The following is a 22970-nucleotide window of genomic DNA, read 5'->3' on the forward strand; positions in this document are numbered from 1 at the left end:
TTTGTCACATTAACCTGAGCTATTAGAATAAACATGACTTGAAAACCCATAGACCCTTTTTTCTTCAAGAGGGTGCAAAATTTTCCGTTTTAAATAAAAGACATTTTTTCTTCTTCTTAATCTTCCTATAGGTATGAAACTATTAAAAAAAAGGAAAGACTTAAAAAATAGAATAATAAGATTAAGGTTAATGATTCATGCTCGAAATAATGAACTTGGTTTTATTCATTCCTAGGTGACATTAAGGAGATAGAGTCAATCAAAATGATAATGAAACATTAGAGAGAACTTTTGAGTTGTATGGCCGCCATACACGCCATACATACACGCTACGCCACTGAAAAGGAAATGCAGTCTGGGCCACCTAGGGTGCAGGACTGAACTGTCCACTAGCATAGTAATGGCCATTAGTCCTAGTACCAATTTAGGTAAGGTCAAGTTCACCTACTCACGAGAAAAACTTGGTAGTTTCAAGTTTCACAGTAGCATTTTTTGTTAGAACATTGATTTTCCTTGAAAATTATGTACTGGACATAAAGGTAAGTATTTTCACATTTTCCTTATGGAAGGGTAAGTGATTTTTTCACTGAAAGTTATTATTGATTTTTTACTGAACCTAGTTGAATCTCTGTGGATTTTCTTGAACTTAGAGCGTAGTTAGCTTGGAGGGTTGCGCGTCGTCTATCTTATTGTTAGGTGGCAAGTTCGATTCCCGCCCGTCCTCCTCTCTTGTAAGATAAGACCTCCTTCCTAAATCAAACTTTTTCCTCTTGTTAAAATTTTACGCGGGACACCCTGTATCACGAACTTTTAACATTAACAAAATAACATATACTATTTATTTATCATAATCTCTGTGGATTTTTCTTGAACTTAGAGCATTGTTAGCTTGGAGGGTTGCGCGTCTACCTTATTGTTAGGTGGCAAGTTCGATTCCCGCCCGTCCTCCTCTCTTGTAAGATAAGACCTAAATCAAACTTTTTTCCTCTTGTTAAAATTTTACGCGGGACACCCTGTATCACGAACTTTTAACATTAACAAAATAACATATACTATTTATTTATCATACCTACACCACAAAGTAGGTATATCTCGCTATCTATAATCCAGTTTTGAACTTTCAAGCATCAACTTCTCTTGAAAGAGGCACCTCGCACCTATTAATTTATTATCATCTGAAGATGAGACAGGTCTAACATTTGGAGAGCATCTAGATTCCGAAATTTCATTATTATTAATATTATTACTTTTTTTTAGTTATACAATATTTTTTGGACCAATGAAGCTGTTGTTCAGCATTCCAAGTGTGACAAGCAGGAATTTCAGTCCTGCAAACTGGTCACAGTTTGGACAAGAAACAATGTTCGGACAAAGAAATCTCCAATATTGGTACGTAACTACTAACTCGTTATTTATAGTCACCTGCATCAGATGTTAGCGTGTGGACTTTGAATCCGGAGTTTGTTGGTTCGAGTCTAAGTTTAGAATAGAATAGAATAGAATATACCCTGCTTTATCTCGCTATCTATAATCCAGTTTTGAACTTTCAAGCATCAACTTCTCTTGAAAGAGGCACCTCGCACCTATTAATTTATTATCATCTGAAGATGAGACAGGTCTAACATTTGGAGAGCATCTAGATTCCGAAATTTCATTATTATTAATATTATTACTTTTTTTTAGTTATACAATATTTTTTGGACCAATGAAGCTGTTGTTCAGCATTCCAAGTGTGACAAGCAGGAATTTCAGTCCTGCAAACTGGTCACAGTTTGGACAAGAAACAATGTTCGGACAAAGAAATCTCCAATATTGGTACGTAACTACTAACTCGTTATTTATAGTCACCTGCATCAGATGTTAGCGTGTGGACTTTGAATCCGGAGTTTGTTGGTTCGAGTCTAAGTTTAGAATAGAATAGAATAGAATATACCCTGCTTATACTACCTGAATGAGGCTGAAATGTGAAACTCCCGCAGTCTAAGCAAGTGTAGTGTTTGTAAATGTAAATGTAATGTAAATGCAGTTTCTTTGTGTTATTATGTCACAACTTTGGTGCTCACTGCAGCATTGTAGCAAGTGTACAGTGTTTGGAAAATATAGTGTTTCAAAGACCTCAGGTAGGGCATGAATATGTACGGAAACGAATAAACTAACGGACAAACAGTCAGCCAGAAAGGCAAGTTTGGTTGTCCTTTGGACCGGGAAGTGAACCAAGCTGTTGCAAATTATGTGGAAGTACCATAACTTTATCGAAAATTATTCAGAAGAAGAAAAAACTAGTTTGACAAAATTAATTCAAACAGGGTGGCTCAGTTGATTTAATTCTAGAACTACCAACCAGCACAAACGTGATCTGCACCTCTAAAGGAACAGAATAGAATAGATAGAAACAGTAGAATGGAATTTAAAATCCGTCAAACGACATTTATTTTACGTATTGTTCGAATTGAACAAAACGGGAAATTTGTCACATCCACCAAAACGGAAAATTTCATGTTACACGTATTGACTAAAACAGGAACTTGGGAAATTTGTCACATCCACTTCTTCTTCTTTCTCCTCAATCCTAAGATTGGTTGGCAGCTCTCCATTCCGATCGATCTGATGTCTTCGCTTTCATTTCTTGATAATTTTCCTCCAGATCAGAAGTACAAGTAAACGAAAACCAGTCCTAGAACATTAGGGCTCTCGTCAGGCCGGCCTTATCAGTTCTTATTGGAAGTACTATATGATCTTTTGAAATCCGAGTGAAATAGAAAGGAAAGTAATTTTAATTATTAACCTTTTGCAACAAAAAAGAAATATTTAAAAAAACAACAATGGTTACGAAATTGATCGAGATTTTTTTCTAAAAAATAATTCAAACAAACACACACCGTACGGTCATAATGTTAGTAGATCAACAGGTTACTATAAACTGATTATTTGGATCAGTATTTTTTTCAACCTGAACAGGTAATTACGAGGCGTTACGAACCGGGGATCAGCCAATCAGATGGTCGAGAACCGGATTCACCACCTTTCTGTGACTTCTGTGATGGCATGCAAATTGCTCCACCTGTCCTCTACAGTCTACATAACAGTCTGGCCAAATTTGCATACATTGTGCCGTCCATGTCACTTTGCGTTTGATTGATTTACACAGGAGGCAAATTCATTCATTTACATACAAAGATGCAGCTTTCAGCCTGGAGAGATCCCGGAGAGAATCGCTGAATTGGGAATCTTTTTAATCTATGTGTAGTGTGGACTTTCAGGATTTTACGGTCACGTACAAACAATTCGAAGTAGATAGATTGACTTTAGAACTTTTTTAAAGAGATAACCATTTTTCCATTAAGAATAGAGCCAGCTGGAAAACTAAAGGCATGTTCTTGAAAACAACACGAGATTTTAGTTTAATTTTAGAACTACCAACCAGCACAAAAGTGATCTGCACCTGTAAAGGAACAGAATAGAATAGATAGAAACAGTAGAATGGAATTTAAAATCCACCAAACGACATTTATTTTACGTATTGTTCGAATTGAACAAAACGGGAAATTTGTCACATCCACCAAAACAGAAAATTTCATGCTAGACGTATTGACTAAAACAGGAACTTGGGAAATTTGTCACATCCACTGATCAGTAAATATCTTGTACTAGCTGAATTCCGTCGCTTCGCTCCGGAATCCCGCTAGTTCATCCCGAGGCATGGCCAAACTTGTGGAAAAGGCATGGCCGACATGCAACACTTTTTGAAGATTTTATGATGTTTAGTAAAGCTGTAAACGTCGGCATATCACAAGGAAGAAAAAATCTAGCATAATTTGAATATATCAAAGAAATAGATCACTTTTAAGACCATAACATCACACCATCAAGCAAAGATTAATAAAGCCACATCTTAAGCCCGGTATAAACGCTCTGACATGTATTTTTGCATAAATTTCACATATTTAGCCCAGAAATTTGTGCAAATGTAGCAAAATTTAAATCAAATTTGAAGTTTAAACCAGTGAAATTTGAGCAAAAATCGCGTACACACGTAACGATCTGTCGGAAGGACCATATTAGAAGACCTTGTTGGGAACCATATCGTTGCGTGTATACGGGGCTTTATCATCTCGTGTTGTACTAGTCCGATTATTCATCTATTTCCAAACTTGTGGAAAAGGCATGGCCGAACTTGTATTTATCAAACTAAAAACATAAACGAAACTCAAATATTAGGCGAGAGAGGGAAGAGTTTTCTCTCCCGCAGTCTGCTTCCCGGTATTTCTTATGGAGATTTTAGCGATCAAAATTGATCATATATTCTCAGGATCGGTTTAGATTTTCGCAAAATCCTTTCTTATTGCACACCTAGACCATAAAAGGAATATGCCTACCAAAAGCAAATTTTAGGTATACTGGTATACATAAAGTAGTAAATTTGACACATCCACCAAAGCAAATTTTAGGTATACTGGTATACATAAAGTAGTAAATTTGACACATCCACCAAAGCAAATTTTAGGTATACTGGTATACATAAAGTAGTAGATTTGACACATCCACCAAAGCAAATTTTAGGTATACTGGTATACATAAAGTAGTAAATTTGACACATCCACCAAAGCAAATTTTAGGTATACTGGTATACATAAAGTAGTAAATTTGACACATCCACCAAAGCAAATTTTACGTATACTGGTATACATAAAGTAGTAAATTGGACACATCCACCAAAACAAAGTCTCAAAGTAAACATGTTTGAAGAGACACACGAGTATATCCCAGTGTATCAATTATAAAGTCTCAAACTATACTTCAAGAGCTAGAACTTTTGCTAATGACACGGCCATCCAGACCGCTCTGTTCTGGATGGACAAGGTTGGATGTACACGGAAAGTAAGAAGTAGTAAGAGATGCTCGTATTTCAAGATTTTCAAGAGACAAAAATTCTGTTTAGACTGCGGAAATAAAGAGACTTCTCAGTCTCATTCTGGCAGGATAAGCTGTATTCCATTCTACTCGCACTTCGTGCTCGGGAGGGGGGCTTCGCCCCCCTCCACCCCCCGGGGGCTTCGCGTGTTCGCTACGCGGGGTTGCGTATACGGTCGCGCTGCGCGCTCCCGGGGGCTTCGCGGGGTTGTGCTTGAGGTCGCGCTTCGCGCTCCCTTGCTTGCGGTCGCGCTGCGCGCTCCCGGGGGCTTCGCGGGGTTGTGCATGGGGTCGCGCTTCGCGCTCCCTTGCTTGCGGTCGCGCTGCGCGCTCCCGGGGGCTTCGCGGGGTTGTGCATGGGGTCGAACGATATTTGTGACAAGCATTATGCTTAACAAGATTAAAAAATCCTTAAAATACATAGGCAGGTAAGTAAATGGATAAGATAAGTAAATAAATAAATAATTAGTAAACACATACGTATACATTTATATAAATACATAATTGCCTCCAGTTTTGTTCAACCAGAATAGCGGTTCCGCGAGTTTGTAAAATGTCACCGGGGTAATTTTTTAGTGGATGATGTCAACTAAATCAACTAGTTCGCTATTACCTACAGCACAGATTACCAAGTTTGGGACAAATTGTTGTTTTGATTTTTTTTTTTTTTTTTTCCATACCAAAGTGATCTTCTTCGAAATTTTACTACATACAGGGTGTTCTAAAAAGAGATTACTGGAAGTGGCATGCAAATTCCTGCATAATTTATAGGTTTTTTCCTTCTTTCAATAGGTTCCTATCTCTAATGGTTTGTTTTTAGTTTACCTCTAACGGTTTGTTCATTATTTGTTGTTTGTTAATTTCCTTGTTTGTTTTCCGTGTTTCTTTCTGTGGTAAAAGGATGAGAAATCAACATGATAATTAAACTTTAAGGACATCCAAAAAGGGATCTTCGTGTGGTCTTCTTATTCTGGTAGCTTGTCCTCTTTTTTTTTTTTTGCCAAAACTGTTGATGTGTTGATGTTTTCACTTTCCGCATCATTGATAAAATGGACTTACCTATTTACCAACTTCTATGTTCTATATTGCTCTATCCGACTAAGTACATATTATGTATCTATAGGAAATTTGATCAGCATGTTTTTTTTTAAGTCATCAGCAGTGGCGTAGCGTGGTCTAAATTCAAGTGTAGGGCGTTGTAGGGCTCATGCACAGGTCTACCAAGTCCCATCACAGTACATGCCATTAATATTTATGGACATTAGAGAGAACTTTTGAGTTGTATGGCCGCCATACACGCCATACATACACGCTACGCCACTGAAAAGGAAATGCAGTCTGGGCCACCTAGGGTGCAGGACTGAACTGTCCACTAGCATAGTAATGGCCATTAGTCCTAGTACCAATTTAGGTAAGGTCAAGTTCACCTACTCACGAGAAAAACTTGGTAGTTTCAAGTTTCACAGTAGCATTTTTTGTTAGAACATTGATTTTCCTTGAAAATTATGTACTGGACATAAAGGTAAGTATTTTCACATTTTCCTTATGGAAGGGTAAGTGATTTTTTACTGAAAGTTATTATTGATTTTTTACTGAACCTAGTTGAATCTCTGTGGATTTTCTTGAACTTAGAGCGTAGTTAGCTTGGAGGGTTGCGCGTCGTCTATCTTATTGTTAGGTGGCAAGTTCGATTCCCGCCCGTCCTCCTCTCTTGTAAGATAAGACCTCCTTCCTAAATCAAACTTTTTCCTCTTGTTAAAATTTTACGCGGGACACCCTGTATCACGAACTTTTAACATTAACAAAATAACATATACTATTTATTTATCATACCTACACCACAAAGTAGGTATATCTCGCTATCTATAATCCAGTTTTGAACTTTCAAGCATCAACTTCTCTTGAAAGAGGCACCTCGCACCTATTAATTTATTATCATCTGAAGATGAGACAGGTCTAACATTTGGAGAGCATCTAGATTCCGAAATTTCATTATTATTAATATTATTACTTTTTTTTAGTTATACAATATTTTTTGGACCAATGAAGCTGTTGTTCAGCATTCCAAGTGTGACAAGCAGGAATTTCAGTCCTGCAAACTGGTCACAGTTTGGACAAGAAACAATGTTCGGACAAAGAAATCTCCAATATTGGTACGTAACTACTAACTCGTTATTTATAGTCACCTGCATCAGATGTTAGCGTGTGGACTTTGAATCCGGAGTTTGTTGGTTCGAGTCTAAGTTTAGAATAGAATAGAATAGAATATACCCTGCTTATCCTGCCCGAATGAGGCTGAAATGTGAAACTTCCGCAGTCTAAGCAAGTGTACAGTGTTTGGAAAATATAGTGTTTCAAAGACCTCAGGTAGGGCATGAATATGTACGGAAACGAATAAACTAACGGACAAACAGTCAGCCAGAAAGGCAAGTTTGGTTGTCCTTTGGACCGGGAAGTGAACCAAGCTGTTGCAAATTATGTGGAAGTACCATAACTTTATCGAAAATTATTCAGAAGAAGAAAAAACTAGTTTGACAAAATTAATTCAAACAGGGTGGCTCAGTTGATTTAATTCTAGAACTACCAACCAGCACAAACGTGATCTGCACCTCTAAAGGAACAGAATAGAATAGATAGAAACAGTAGAATGGAATTTAAAATCCGTCAAACGACATTTATTTTACGTATTGTTCGAATTGAACAAAACGGGAAATTTGTCACATCCACCAAAACGGAAAATTTCATGTTACACGTATTGACTAAAACAGGAACTTGGGAAATTTGTCACATCCACTTCTTCTTCTTTCTCCTCAATCCTAAGATTGGTTGGCAGCTCTCCATTCCGATCGATCTGATGTCTTCGCTTTCATTTCTTGATAACTGGTACAACCCGATGCCTTCACAACTTGATCAATGTACATCAATCTTGGCCTTCCTCTTCCTTGCTTGCCATCTCTTCTTCCTTCTATGATATTGACCAAATACTCATTGTGTCTAAACAAATGTCCAATCCATTTATGTCTTCTTTCTTCCAGTGTCTTCCAAATCTGTCTACTTTCACCAACCAGTTGCAATACTCTCTCGTTGCTCATTCTTTCAGTCCATTTCACTTTCTTCATTTTCCTCCAACACCACATTTCAAAGGCTTCTATCCGTTTTCTATCTCTTTCACTGACTGTCCACGCCTCCGACCCATACAATGTGTATGGGTCACATCCACTGATCAGTAAATATCTTGTATTACCTAGGTATTATAAATAATTTGACGCATCCACCAAAGCAAATTTTAGGTATACTGATATACATAAAGTAGTAAATTTGACACATCCAACAAAGCAAATTTTAGGTATACTGGTATACCATAAAGTAGTAAATTTGACACATCCACAAAAAGTCAATTTTTCCATAGTAGGAAATTGGACACATCCACCAAAACAAAGTCTCAAAGTACCTAAACATGTTTGAATAGACGCACGAGTATATCCCAGTGTATCAAATACAAAGTCCCTAACTATACTTCAAGAGCTAGAACTTTTGCTAATGTTACCGCCATCCAGACCGCTCTTTTCTGGATGGACAAGATTGGATGTACACGGAAAGTATAAGAAGTAGTAAGAGATACTCGTATTTCTAGATTTTCAAGAGACAAATATTCTGTTTAGACTGCGGAAGTAAAGAGACTTCTCAGTCTCATTCTGGCAGGATAAACAAGCTGTATTCCATTCTACTCGAGAATTCGAGTGTATCAAGTTCTGAGCCACCCTGTAAGTTGATTAACATACAACCAGCTCCAGATTCAAATGGTAGGGTACACTACAAGGGGCTGTATATATTTAGGACTCGAGAATTCGAGTGTATCAAGTTCTGAGCCACCCTGTAAGTTGATTAACATACAACCAGCTCCAGATTCAAATGGTAGGGTACACACACGGTACAGGTCCCAGGCCAGGTTACTTATGTGAAGTTGACATTTAACCTTATCATATTGGATGTCGTCTTCGAGGTTTTTTATGGCCACATTTTTGAGAGAAGACGATTTCGGATTTTATAAATAAATCAGTCCAGTTTGGAATAGGGCACCTGTACCAAATATTGACCTTTTGGTCTTTCCGTCATATCGTGCAGTTTTTATCTGAATTAGAAATGTATTTTTTACTTTTTCGTACATTTTTGCTCATCTTCCTTTACAACGTGTTGGTATGGTGCCGTTATTTCAGACTTGGAGACTTACTGGGATTACGAGTATCACATATGCTCATTTGCTTAATTCAGACTCAGACATACCTATCTTTTTTTTTCCGGTTAGGCGCTTTAACTGATGTGTTACAACTGATCGTTCGCACCGTACCTATCTTTAATGTTGAAAATGGTAGCGAATGGGACACATCCACCAAAACAAAGTCTCAAAGTAAACATGTTTGAAGAGACACACGAGTATATCCCAGTGTATCAATTATAAAGTCTCAAACTATACTTCAAGAGCTAGAACTTTTGCTAATGACACGGCCATCCAGACCGCTCTGTTCTGGATGGACAAGGTTGGATGTACACGGAAAGTAAGAAGTAGTAAGAGATGCTCGTATTTCAAGATTTTCAAGAGACAAAAATTCTGTTTAGACTGCGGAAATAAAGAGACTTCTCAGTCTCATTCTGGCAGGATAAGCTGTATTCCATTCTACTCGCACTTCGTGCTCGGGAGGGGGGCTTCGCCCCCCTCCACCCCCCGGGGGCTTCGCGTGTTCGCTACGCGGGGTTGCGTATACGGTCGCGCTGCGCGCTCCCGGGGGCTTCGCGGGGTTGTGCTTGAGGTCGCGCTTCGCGCTCCCTTGCTTGCGGTCGCGCTGCGCGCTCCCGGGGGCTTCGCGGGGTTGTGCATGGGGTCGCGCTTCGCGCTCCCTTGCTTGCGGTCGCGCTGCGCGCTCCCGGGGGCTTCGCGGGGTTGTGCATGGGGTCGCGCTGCGCGCTCCCAGGACTTCGCAGGGTTGTGCATGTGGTCGCGCTTCGCGCTCCCTTGTTTACGGTCGCGCTGCGCGCTCCCGGGGCTTCGCGGGGTGTGCATGAGGTCGTGCTTCGCGCTCCCTTGGCTTCGCCCCTGAAAACTAATATCGTCCCTGAGTTTTGTCTCGAAGAAATGAAAACTGAAAACTAAAAGCGAGAGCAAAATATTAAACCTAGGAAAAGTTTTGCTGGCCTCACAGTGTGTTCCCCGTGTATTTCTTATGGGGGGACTAAAAAACGTCAATATCTCGGGAACGGTTTGGAATTTCGGGATTTTCCGATTTTTCCCAGTACCTACAAAAAATAAGGAATCCAATGGTGAAAACCGCATCTTCCTAGCTCATCTAGAAGTGGGTTAGAATTTGTATACGTGAGTCAGTCAGTCAGTCAGTTATACAAGGGGCTGTATATATTTAGGACTCGAGAATTCGAGTGTATCAAGTTCTGAGCCACCCTGTAAGTTGATTAACATACAACCAGCTCCAGATTCAAATGGTAGGGTACACACACGATACAGGTCCCAGGGCAGGTTACTTATGTGAAGTTGACATTTAACCTTATCATATTGGATGTCGTCTTCGAGGTTTTTTCTGGCCACATTTTTGAGAGAAGACGATTTCGGATTTTATAAATAAATTAGTCCAGTTTGGAATAGGGCACCTGTACCAAATATTGACCTTTTGCTCTTTCCGTTGTATCGTGCAATTTTTATCTGAATCTTTCTTTTTTCTGGTCACATTTTTGAGAGAAGACGATTTTTTTTTTTTATATATAAATATAAATTAGACCAGATTGGAATAGGGCACCTGTACCAAATATTGACCTTTTGGTCTTATCGTCGTATCGTGCTGGCAGTTTATAGCTGAATTAGATTAGAAAATGGATTTTTTTGTACCTACATTTTTGCCCTTCTTCCTTTACAACATGTTAGACGGTACCGTTATTTGGAGACTTACTGGAATTATCAATATAATTCGGACTCTGACTATGTTTGTAGAACGATCTTGGTTCGATTCCCACCATCGCCATCTCACCGGAGCGACGAAAAAAGTTCATTTATAAATTTATGACGATATCATTTGTATTTGTAATTTTTGTATGCGTTTGTATTTGTATGTATTTTGTATTTGTATGTAATGTGTGTAAAAATTTGTAAATATTTGAGGGGGTTACTTTTTGGAACGAATTACGTTCCTTTGTTGTCGTCTTGACCCAGGAGTTCCAGCACCTAAAAGCTAATAGGTAAATAGGTATTATTGATCCTCTTCTTGCCTATATGGTAACATAAATACAAGGAAACCTAGAAATTCTGACTGAATCATAAACATAACGTACCCTATCGGCTTATAAAATATGTAGGTATATCTCACAGCAATTTAGACCTCGATCAGTATAACTTCCTACAACACCTGTCCGGGATTATCCAGGGGGAGGGCCTCATCTTGTTAGGTTCTTACACTTCTTGAACTTTTTACACCATATCCATGTTAGTCATGTCTAAAATGTCAGAATTGTGGGCAAAATCAACTTCCAAGTCTTTCCTGTCTATTTTTTCATCTCCCACTTCCTTTTTAATCGCATTCTGGTTCAACTACTTCTTCAAATCTCAAGCTTTCGTATTTCTTTTCTTCGCCTTCTTCTTAGTATTCTTCCAGTTCTTTTTCGTCTTCAAATTACTTCTCTTTGCCTTTCAAGTCTCTTTATATAATATAAAAAGAGTCTCTTTATATCTCTTTATAAATCTTTATCAAGTCTCTTTATATATCTTTCTTTTCCTTCTTCGTCGTCTTCTTCTTCAACCACTTCTTCATTTCCCAAATATTGTCCTATTTATACATCATCTTCTTTTTCTTTATTTTCTTCTTCTTCTTCTTCTTCTTCTTCTTCTTCTTCTTCTAAAATGGACTTACCTATTTAGCTACTTCTATGTTCTATATTGCTCTATCCGACTAAGTATATATCCATAGGAAATTTGATCAGCAAATTTTTGAAGTCAGGAAAAGGAAATGCAGTCTGGGCCACCTAGGGTGCAGGACTGAACTGTCTACAAGCATAGTAATGGCCAATCAGCCCATTAGTCCTAGTACCAATTTAGGTAAGGTCAAGTTCACCTACTCACGAGAAAAACTTGGTAGTTTCAAGTTTCACAGTAGCATTTTTTGTTAGAACATTGATTTTCCTTGAAAATTATGTACTGGACATAAAGGTAAGTATTTTCACATTTTCCTTATGGAAGGGTAAGTGATTTTTTACTGAAAGTTATTATTGATTTTTTACTGAACCTAGTTGAATCTCTGTGTCTTCTTCTCCTTCTCTTTTTCTCCGTCTTCTTGCCCATCTTGCTCTTCTTCGTCTTATCCTTCTTGTTCGTCTTCGTCTTCTAATAGATCTGGTTAATATTCTTCTAGTTCTTCAAATCTCAAGTCTTCTTCTTCCTCTCCTCCATCTCCCAAGAGTTCTTTTACTTCACCTCGTATTTTTCATTCACCAGTTTTGACAAGGCGTCTAATAATCCTCTTGCTCGGGTCTTGCCTTCTCTTTTTCTTCGTCTTCTTGCCCATCTTGCTCTTCTTCGTCTTCTCCTTCTTGTTCGTCTTCGTCTTCTAATAGATCTGGTTAATATTCTTCTAGTTCTTCAAATCTCAATTCTTCTTCTTCCTCTCCTTCATCTCCCAAGAGTTCTTTTACTTCACCTCGTATTTTTCATTCACCAGTTTTGACAAGGCGTCTAATAATCCTCTTGCTCGGGTCTTGACGTTCTTGATCATAGCATGATCTGCTTTACATCGGCCCACTATTCTTGGCGTGAACATTGGATGTTCTTGGCGCAAACTGCTAATGGGAGAGTTTACCGAAAATGATCGACGATCGCCAGTGGCGCCTTTTGCACCCTTGGGAATAGGGTTAATGAGATTTAGAGCAACTTTTTAGGAAAATTACGATGTGCAAAAAAAACATCTTAAATAAATTAGAGCTAGTATACCTTCGCTATAACTGTAGTAATAGAAAGTAAAAAGAAAATAGTTGGAGAGATTCTATTGCAAGGCAGCCTTGGTAATAGGGTTAGTGAGATTTAGAGCAACTTTTTTAGGAAAATCACGATGTGGAAAAAAAATATCTTAAATAAATTAGAGCTAGTATACCTTCGCTATAACTGTAGTAATAGAAAGTAAAAAGAAAATAGTTGGAGAGATTCTATTGCAATTTGTAAATGTTCATCAACAAAGAGCATGTTTTGTAACCTTGAATATAACCGTTATATGGAAGAGGCCGCCTTTAACTTTGCCTATTCAGTCGCTTCTCGTGGGCATATTGCTCTACAATATTTATTTTCATTCAAAGTCCATACAATATCTAAAAAGTTATTTAATATCTCAAGAGTCACATTTCGTGGGTTTACTTACGTGTTGTTAAATAATATTTCATTCTAAGTTCATCAGTATCATCAGTCATCACTATCACTGTAAAGAGTTACTAAATATCTTAGTCCAAGCTCAAGGATCACATTTCGTGGGTATATATTGTGTACAATATATTTCATTCAAAGTTCATCAATATCTAAAGAGTTATTTATTAGTCATCGCGTCTGACCATATTTTCATATCGTCCAAGGTCCCAGACTCTCGTGTTGAACTTCATCCACTTTATCTTGGTCGGTAATTTAATCTCTTTAACATTAACAGATCATGCCCGACGATTAGATTAGTGGGAAGATGGTCTGGGGCGATTATTTTGAAGATTAGCTCGTCTTTTTGAACTTTGATTCGAGTTGAAATGGAGTTAGGTCATGCGGAATGGGGAATGGTTCTCAGAGAGCTTATCGTTAACTTTCAACACAAATTAGATTTTGAATTTGGACATTACTTATTTATTTTTATTTTATTTACGAAATTTCCATTTATTAATTATTCGGTACAAATCTCTCAATTAAATAAATATTCAACAAATGGTATACCCATCCGTAAAAGCCGAAGTTAGTTTTTATATGATTTTCATTTATGACATATTTTATCCAATCTCTTGTGTTCGTTTTTACGTAATATGTATATTTCTAAAATCGCGGATGATGGAAAGGAGAGGAATGGAAATATTGGTCCAATTGTTGATCAAACAAATTTCACCCGAGAGGAAAGTCAGGAAAGTGATGCCTTGTTTTTTTTGTTAATTCTATGATTGAAATTATATGATTGTTTATTTTAACTTTCAATAACTTTCGGTCTTCCTATCAACATATTTAGGGGCTCTAACATCAACATAACATTCAGTAGATCTGGATTAGATGGAACTGAAATCCCAAGATGTTTGGAATGCTGATAAAAGAACAAAATGTAATGACTTACCTTTAGACAGTTTGGTTCGATGAAACCAATTTTTGAAGATGTATGGACGATCTGTTGAAATTCACGAAATCATACAATTTCACAGCACATGGTCAAATTAGCTAATTTGCACTTATCAGGAAAACGACTGATTTCGACGAATCTATACTGAAGATCCACAAAAAATGTAATATTCCAATGGTACAAAACTAAGGCACTGGAAAAATAATTATTGAATTATATTTCAATCTTAATCTGAACCAAAATGAGGAAACTTTAGTAACAGAAATTACGGCACAATCAATTAGACGATTAAAAATAAAAGAATTGAAAATAGTTATAGCTATTTAAAAAGGAAACTTTAATCAATAATTCGAAAGATGATAATGTACCTAATCACGAAATAGAATAAAATTGATAAATTATGTTCACACAAATGAAAAATCCACTTCGATAAACTGATAAATAATAACAGTAAACACAGATTTTGTTTTCACACTAAATTTTTAACTATTGATAACTCTTTTTCTTGGTTTATTGTCATATCACTTTGATAATTAAAAGCTCTGTTTTATCTCTAAAAATGACATTTTGAGAATTATAAACAATAGATTTATCGTGCAAAAAGATAACAATACGTGTAACGGAAGTACCTATTTAAAAAACACAAAAAAACTTGTAATAATTATTTCTTGAAAAGATGTTATTCTGTCTTGATGTTTGTTTTTATTTTACTCCATTTAATTATTTTTGTTAAAGTAATTTTAATTATTAACCTTTTGCAACAAAAAAAGAAATATTTAAAAAAAAAAAAACAACAATGGTTACGAAATTGATCGAGATTTTTTTCTAAAAAATATTCAAACAAACACACACCGTACGGTCATAATGTTAGTAGATCAACAGGTTACTATAAACTGATTATTTAGATCAGTATTTTTTTCAACCTGAACAGGTAATTACGAGGCGTTACGAACCGGGGATCAGCCAATCAGATGGTCGAGAACCGGATTCACTCTAATCCAGACTCCGCCCCTTTCCGATTCGTCTGGCTTTAGTTTGAAATTGCTCGTTGAATCTTGGGGAGATTTGAGATTAGGGTACGAGACCGGTATTATTGAAATCACTATTGACTTATCAGATTAGAGACATCGAGGGGACAATCATCACGGGGTTTCCTGTAAAAATTAAACAATAGAAACCTAATCACACGTCATCGCGGCTTGTATATTTACCGATTCAGATGCCGTTTTGGCAGAACATCCGTTTCTAGACCTGGGAAAAGCTTTCGATTCATGCGATCGTAAATTCATTAGTCTTGTTTGACACCGTATACAAAACCATTAATTAGTGTTTGATTGAGTAACGCTTAGCAATATCTTCAGGGTTGGATTTCATTGTTGTCTTGTTATATATCATTTTTGGGATGTTTTTCAAGGATAACATATTTTCCCCAAAATCTCTAATGATAAATAATTTGTATTAAACAATAGAAACCTAATCACACGTCATCGCGGCTTGTATCAACAGATTCAGATGCCGTTTGGCAGAACGTTTCTAGACCTGAGAAAAGCTTTCGATTCGTGCGATCGTAAATTCATTAGTCTTGTTTGACACCGTATACAAAACCATTAATTAGTGTTTGATTGAGTAACGCTTAGCAATATCTTCAGGGTTGGATTTTCATTGTTGTCTTGTTATATATCATTTTTGGGATGTTTTTCAAGGATAACATATTTTCCCCAAAATCTCTAATGATAAATAATTTGAGATTTTTAGATAGATAACCTTACAAAATGGAGGATAGCAGATGGCTTCCGAAAATGTGAAGTGCCTAGATAACTAGGGAGATTTCAGCTATTGATGTCCTATGCTTTCAAGAGGTGTTTCCTCAAAGGCCTTCATAACTTGATATTGAGTGATTATAGATTCGTAAAAGCATCCTTTGGGGCATCAGCCCCTACACCTAAGCCTCAGAGTGGGCTTTTTGGGTATGATGCTTGAGTGGTAGAAGTCAAAGGAGAAGGGAGGTTTAATGAAAATCTATTAAGTATCAGAAAAGTATTTTAGTCCTTTGAATATTCACACTTCATCTCGTTTGTTTCTGAGTACAAATCGGATAATGCGTCTTCAATTCTTTCGTCGTTCTTCTTCATCAATTTTTTCATCTTCATCTTGATTCCTTACGTCACAAACTACACATCCAACCCTGTTGCCATTTTTATAATTAAGTATAAACTATCATCACTTTTTTTCTCTCCATAACTAATAGTTTTAGTATAAAATATATACGTGTATATCTTTATGTGTTAGTAATCTATTAATTTATATTCCAAACATATCCGCGAGAATGAATAGAAGTGGTAAGGTTACTTTTACATCAGCTGCTAATGCCTAACCGATATAGTTTATGTAATTTTCCATAACTTTGATCATCTTTGAGATTATCATGAATATGTTTAAGAGTTTATCTAAGTGTATTGATTGAATAGGTTGGGATGAGCTCATTCTTCCTGTTGAACTTAATGCTTTGTACAAAATGATCACAAGGTGTGTTCATAAATTAATTGTATTTGAACATGAACAAAACGATGTTATGAATGGAATCAACCAAATCAGTCACATTCGTAAAATTCGTTTCAGTAAAATTTCGTGAATTTCAGTAAAATTCGTCTATGTTAGTGAAATGTTTTCCGATGCTAATGTGATGTGGGAAATCTTTTCTATTTGATTTGAAGTACTTAATTCTTTGGAGATCTACGTAGATTTTGAGGATATCATTTGTTGGCATAATAGCATTTTGTAGTCTTAGCAGACAATTTAAATACGGTAAAAAGAAATAATTTGAAATAACGTATTTAATCAAAAATAACCAATCACGGATCTTCATACAAAATCCTTCGATGAAGATACGAACCAGCTGTCCAACTGCACTTCCCTACCTTCAATGAGATGGGAGTAAGATTCAACCAAGATAGTCCAGGGCACCAGGGCATATAGTCGCTCACAATATTGTAGATACGTATAATAAATGAATTGAATATGTTGAACTATTGAACATCGAACATTCGAACATCAGATAACTTTAGGTTATCTAACCCAGCCAGAGCCAATAAAATACAAGATTAGACTTACTTTATCATGGACACTCGTTGCTATCTTGAAAGCCCAGAAGAGGTTAGGTAGTAGAACAGCCGCGGTATAGACCCCGTGACCCATGAACTATGAACAAAGTGTTCGAAAATTAGGGATTTTTAATGTTTTAACGTTTTTTGTGACAAATTCGGTATATATTTTTTATTTTATTGTAATATCTGTGTAACGTTTCGTTTTCGTATCCTTCGGTCTTCAACAATCAACATTTCTTCATCAACGAAAAAGTTCTTCGGTACGACGAAAATTAGAAAAGACAAAAACGATGGAGAAGAAAAAGAATAGAATATAAAGACGGAGAAGGTGAGAAAGAAGAAGGGGGAGAAGAAGAAGAGGAGGAAGAGGAGGAGAGGAAGAAAAAGAAGTGTCAGGTTGAAAACTTCAAATGGACAATATTGAGTTCCAAACGGCCAAACGGAATTCTTCTTTCATGACAACCAAGTCTCACATTCCAAGGTGCTGATTTCTACTGCATTCTATGTATTTTCTTTAATATATATATTTTTTTTCTTTAATAACAAATCCATATTCGGAGCTATAGGTATCTTGGAAAGGCAATTTCTCTGATATGTTTACGATTATGTAGTTCAGAAGTTCAGGGCTGTTGTTTATGTCCATATCATCGAGTCAGTCTATGAAAGATGCGTTAACATTTTAAAGGGAGAGACCTAATATTTTGTGAAATTTATGGTTTGGAAATAGAAGAATAATAGAGTTTCAGCTGCCCTATGATAGTTCGCTTTGTCAACTAGTGTGAATCAAAATGTGTTCCAACATACCGAGTGTTCCGGGTGGTAAAGAAATTCGGGTATTTTTCCTGGGATTTTTCTTGGGCAGTTTGTTCATCTATCATTAGAGTCTTAAGGGCTTATGATTCTATTGTATTTTATATGTTTGATATTGTTATGAATATGTTTATTGTGTCTTCCAAGTCTCGGGCTTTGTTCTGTGCATCTTCTTACAGTCTTTACCTATAGGTTTCTTGAATCCGTGCATTATGTGCTCTGTTTTTATTCTGTGTACAGGGTTTGTCGTCGTTTGGTGCGTATGCGAATCTGCTGGTGAAAATCGGTGCTGATAGTGCGAAAAACAGAAAATACATGAGACCTTGTTTGAACTGTTGGGGTAAAGGGACTTTTTAGCATCATTCGAGCAGGATAATCAACGTATATTCTATTCTATTCCATCCCATTTTCCAGACAGTCACCCTTCCAGGTATCAGCAACACTCTTTTGTAAACAATGTAAATTGAAACACATTTCTGTACAAGGACAACAAATCTATACCTGTTGTCAAAGTCCTGTCTTTCGATTCCTGCTCGGGGTGAACTTCATTCTGAACAGATAAGGTTTGTTCTCGGAACGACTGGCTTTTGCCTAGATCTTGTCTCTCTCTTCTTCTCTCTTCGATTTTGGGACTAGAAGACCTCAGAAGAAACAGATCCCTCTATCAAATCTCTTAAGGTGTATCCAGACATAGTCGAAGGGCCGTCGATCGACGAGGTGAATCTATGTTGTCGAGGCAGTGTGGACGGTTCAGTCGACATCGATCGACGGATGGTCGACTATGGACACACCTTTAGAAAAATCTCACTCTGATAGTATAAATGAGTTATACTTGTATTCTATTCCTTACGCTATATCAAAAGGGAAGGTTGTGTGCGACGGGCATCCACTCGTAAAATTTTGCAGTCACAACCAAATGTCAGCCCAAAAGCGATCACCCTAGGGCTGATTGAGGGCTGACGAAAAACGCCGACCTCGTCTAAACACGGGAAAAGACGAAGAAAAAGAAGAAGACTTGTATTCTATTCTACTCTACATACCATTGTATGCACCCTGTAACCAAGAAGTGTACGTTATGGGAACAAGAAGAAAAAAAAAAGTTCAAATTCAAATGTTTTATGAATACCAACTCAGAATTGCCCGCGAGCTACAAAACCATTATTATTGTTGTTGTTGTTGTTCACAAATTTCGTGATCTAATTTTCATGCGACACCCACATGAATGTTATCTTTTCTAATAGACCTTTATCTTATGAGAGGAGCAATACAGGGTGGGCCTAGTCTGTAATCTGTAACTGAGTGATTCATGTTGAGTAAGGAAACGCGAGAAAATATCACCGTTAGAATTTCAAGGACCGTCTACTTAAAACATTCCTTTAGAATCATTTTATAGATGATGATGATAGCCTCAAAAAGATGGTATTCTACCATAGTTGAATAAGAAAGAATCACAATATTGTAAAAAGAATCAGGAAGAAGACTCCAAGTAATGTCAGGTTGTCAGGATGTATAATGGTGTATCCACTGTCCAAAGATAGTCGCCCGGCCGTCGATCGATATCGATCGACGAGGTGAATCTATGTTGTCGAGGCAGTGTGGACGTGTCAGTCGACGTCGATCGATGGCCGGTTGACTATGTGTGGACACACCTTAAGATTATCTCATGGGGAGTTGATGGGACCATCCAGGGAGGAAAAGATCTCTCCATTAATCAGGTTCCTGAAAAATATGATCTTTTACGAGGGCTTTACCTTCCGTGCGCAGGACGTTCGGCCACCAAAATGATAAACCCATAGCCAGCCCATCTTACCCCAGTTCACCCTATATGCAAAGTGCTTCACTATAAAGCTCCATGGAATGTACCTTACCCATCTTCACTCTGTACGTACCTATATTCACCTGTGTGACAAGAGGAATCCGCAAGAATTTCTTCTGATCCATACCGAGCTATCAACGACACTCCTAGATCATTTGATTACCAGGTAATTACTATTGACCTGCTAATAGATCATATTAATATTACTAGCAATTAGACAGCTAGACGCCCCTACACCTAAGCCTCAGAGTGGGTTTTTTGTGTATGATGCTTGAGTGGTAGAAGTCAAAGGAAAAGGGAGGTTTAATGAAAATCTATTAAGTATCAGAAAAGTATTTTAGTCCTTTGAATATTCACACTTCATCTCGTTTGTTTCTGAGTACAAATCGGATAATGCGTCTTCAATTCTTTCGTCGTTCTTCTTCATCAATTTTTTCATCTTCATCTTGATTCCTTACGTCACAAACTACACATCCAGCCCTGTTGCCATTTTTATAATTAAGTATAAACTATCATCACTTTTTTTTTCTCTCCATAACTAATAGTTTTAGTATAAAATATATACGTGTATATCTTTATGTGTTAGTAATCTATTAATTTATATTCCAACTGGCCACATTTTTGAGAGAAGACGATTTCGGATTTTATAAATAAATTAGTCCAGTTTGGAATAGGGCACCTGTACCAAATATTGACCTTTTGCTCTTTCCGTTGTATCGTGCAATTTTTATCTGAATCTTTCTTTTTTCTGGTCACATTTTTGAGAGAAGACGATTTTTTTTTTTTATATATATTGGGATGAGCTCATTCTTCCTGTTGAATTTAATGTTTTGTACAAAATGATCACAAGGTGTGTTCATAAATTAATTGTATTTGAACATGAACAAAACGATGTTATGAATGGAATCAACCAAATCCAATATTTACCAATATTATCTAAAAAGTTATATTTTAATATCTCAAGAGTCACATTTCGTGGGTTTACTAAGGGGTTGTTGAATAATATTTGAATCTAAGTTCATCAGTCATCACTATCACTGTAAAGAGTTACTAAATATCTCAGTACAAGCTCAAGAGTCACATTTCGTGAGTATATATTGTGTACAATATATTTCATTCAAAGTTCATCAATATCTAAAGAGTTATTTATTAGTCATCGCGTCTGACCATATTTTCATATCGTCCAAGGTCCCAGACTCTCGTGTTGAACTTCATCCACTTTATCTTGGTCAGTAATTTAATCTCTTTAACATTAACAGATCATGTCCGACGATTAGATTAGTGGGAAGATGGTCTGGGGCGATTATTTTGAAGATTAGCTCGTCTTTTTGAACTTTGATTCGAGTTGAAATGGGGTAATTTAATCTCTTTAACATTAACAGATCATGCCCGACGATTAGATTAGTGGGAAGATGGTCTGGGGCGATTATTTTGAAGATTAGCTCGTCTTTTTGAACTTTGATTCGAGTTGAAATGGAGTTAGGTCATGCGGAATGGGGAATGGTTCTCAGAGAGCTTATCGTTAACTTTCAACACAAATTAGATTTTGAATTTGGACATTACTTATTTATTTTTATTTTATTTATGAAGTTTCCATTTATTAATTATTCGGTGCAAATCTCTCAATTAAATAAATATTCAACAAATGGTATACCCATCCGTAAAAGCCGAAGTTAGTTTTTATATGATTTTCATTTATGACATATTTTATCCAATCTCTTGTGTTCGTTTTTACGTAGGTAATATGTATATTTCTAAAATCGCGGATGGAAAGGAAAGGAATGGTAAAATTGGTCCAATTGTTGATCAAACAAATTTCACCCGAGAGGAAAGTCAGGAAAGTGATGCCTTGTTTTTTGTTAATTCTATGATTGAAATTATATGATTGTTTATTTTAACTTTTAATAACTTTCGGCCTTTCTATCAACATATTTAGGGGCTCTAACATCAACATAACATTCAATAGATCTGGATTAGGTGGAACTGAAATCCCAAGATGGTCATGTTTGGAATGCTGATAAAAGAACAAAATGTAACGACTTACCTTTAGACAGTTTGGTTCGATGAAACCAATTTTTGAAGATGAATGTACGATCTGTTGAAATTCACGAAATCATACAATTTCACTGCACATGGTCAAATTAGCTAATTTGCACTTATCAGGAAAACGACTGATTTCGACGAATCTATACTGAAGATCCACAAAAAATGTAATATTCCAATTGGTACAAAACTAAGGCACTGGAAAAATAATTATTGAATTAAATTTCAATTTTAATCTGAACCAAAAATGAGGAAACTTTAGTAACACAAATTACGGTACAATCAATTAGGCGATTAAAAATAAAAGAATAGAAAATAGTTATAGCTATTTAAAAAGGAAACTTTAATCAATAATTCGAAAGATACTAATGTACCTAATCTACAAAACTAAGGCACTGGAAAAATAATTATTGAATTATATTTCAATCTTAATCTGAACCAAAAATGAGGAAACTTTAGTAACACAAATTACGGTACAATGAATTAGACGATTAAAAATAAAAGAATAGAAAATAGTTATAGCTATTTAAAAAGGAAACTTTAATCAATAATTCGAAAGATACTAATGTACCTAATCACGAAATAGAATAAAATTGATAAATTATGTTCACACAAATGAAAAATCCACTTCGATAAACTGATAAAAATAATTACCCTGCTTATCCTGCCCGAATGAGGCTGAAATGTGAAACTTCCGCAGTCTAAGCAAGTGTACAGTGTTTGGAATAATAACAGTAAACACAGACTTTGTTTTCACACTAAATTTTTCACTATTGATAACTCTTTTTCTTGGTTTATTGTCATATCACTTTGATAATTAAAAGCTCTGTTTTATCTCTAACAATGATATTTTGAGAATTATAAACAATAGATTTATCGTGCAAAAAGATAACAATACGTGTAACGGAAGTATTTAAAAAACACAAAAAAACTTGTAATAATTAT

General features: G+C 36.4%; 1 protein-coding gene across 1 annotated transcript in view; it reads right to left on the reverse strand.

Moving 5' to 3' along the window:
- The window catches only part of LOC103525015 (protein embryonic gonad-like), a 102309-nt gene extending 79984 nt beyond the window's left edge, over window positions 1-22325 (reverse strand). Inside the window, exon 1 of the mRNA XM_026820245.1 lies at window positions 22027-22325. The gene's annotated coding sequence lies outside the window, so the exon portion shown is untranslated. The remainder of the gene's footprint in view (window positions 1-22026) is intronic.
- Between the last annotated feature and the right edge of the window lie 645 nt (window positions 22326-22970).

Source organism: Diaphorina citri, unplaced genomic scaffold (genome assembly GCF_000475195.1).
Source record: "Diaphorina citri unplaced genomic scaffold, Diaci psyllid genome assembly version 1.1 scaffold132, whole genome shotgun sequence".
Lineage (NCBI taxonomy): Eukaryota > Metazoa > Arthropoda > Insecta > Hemiptera > Psyllidae > Diaphorina > Diaphorina citri.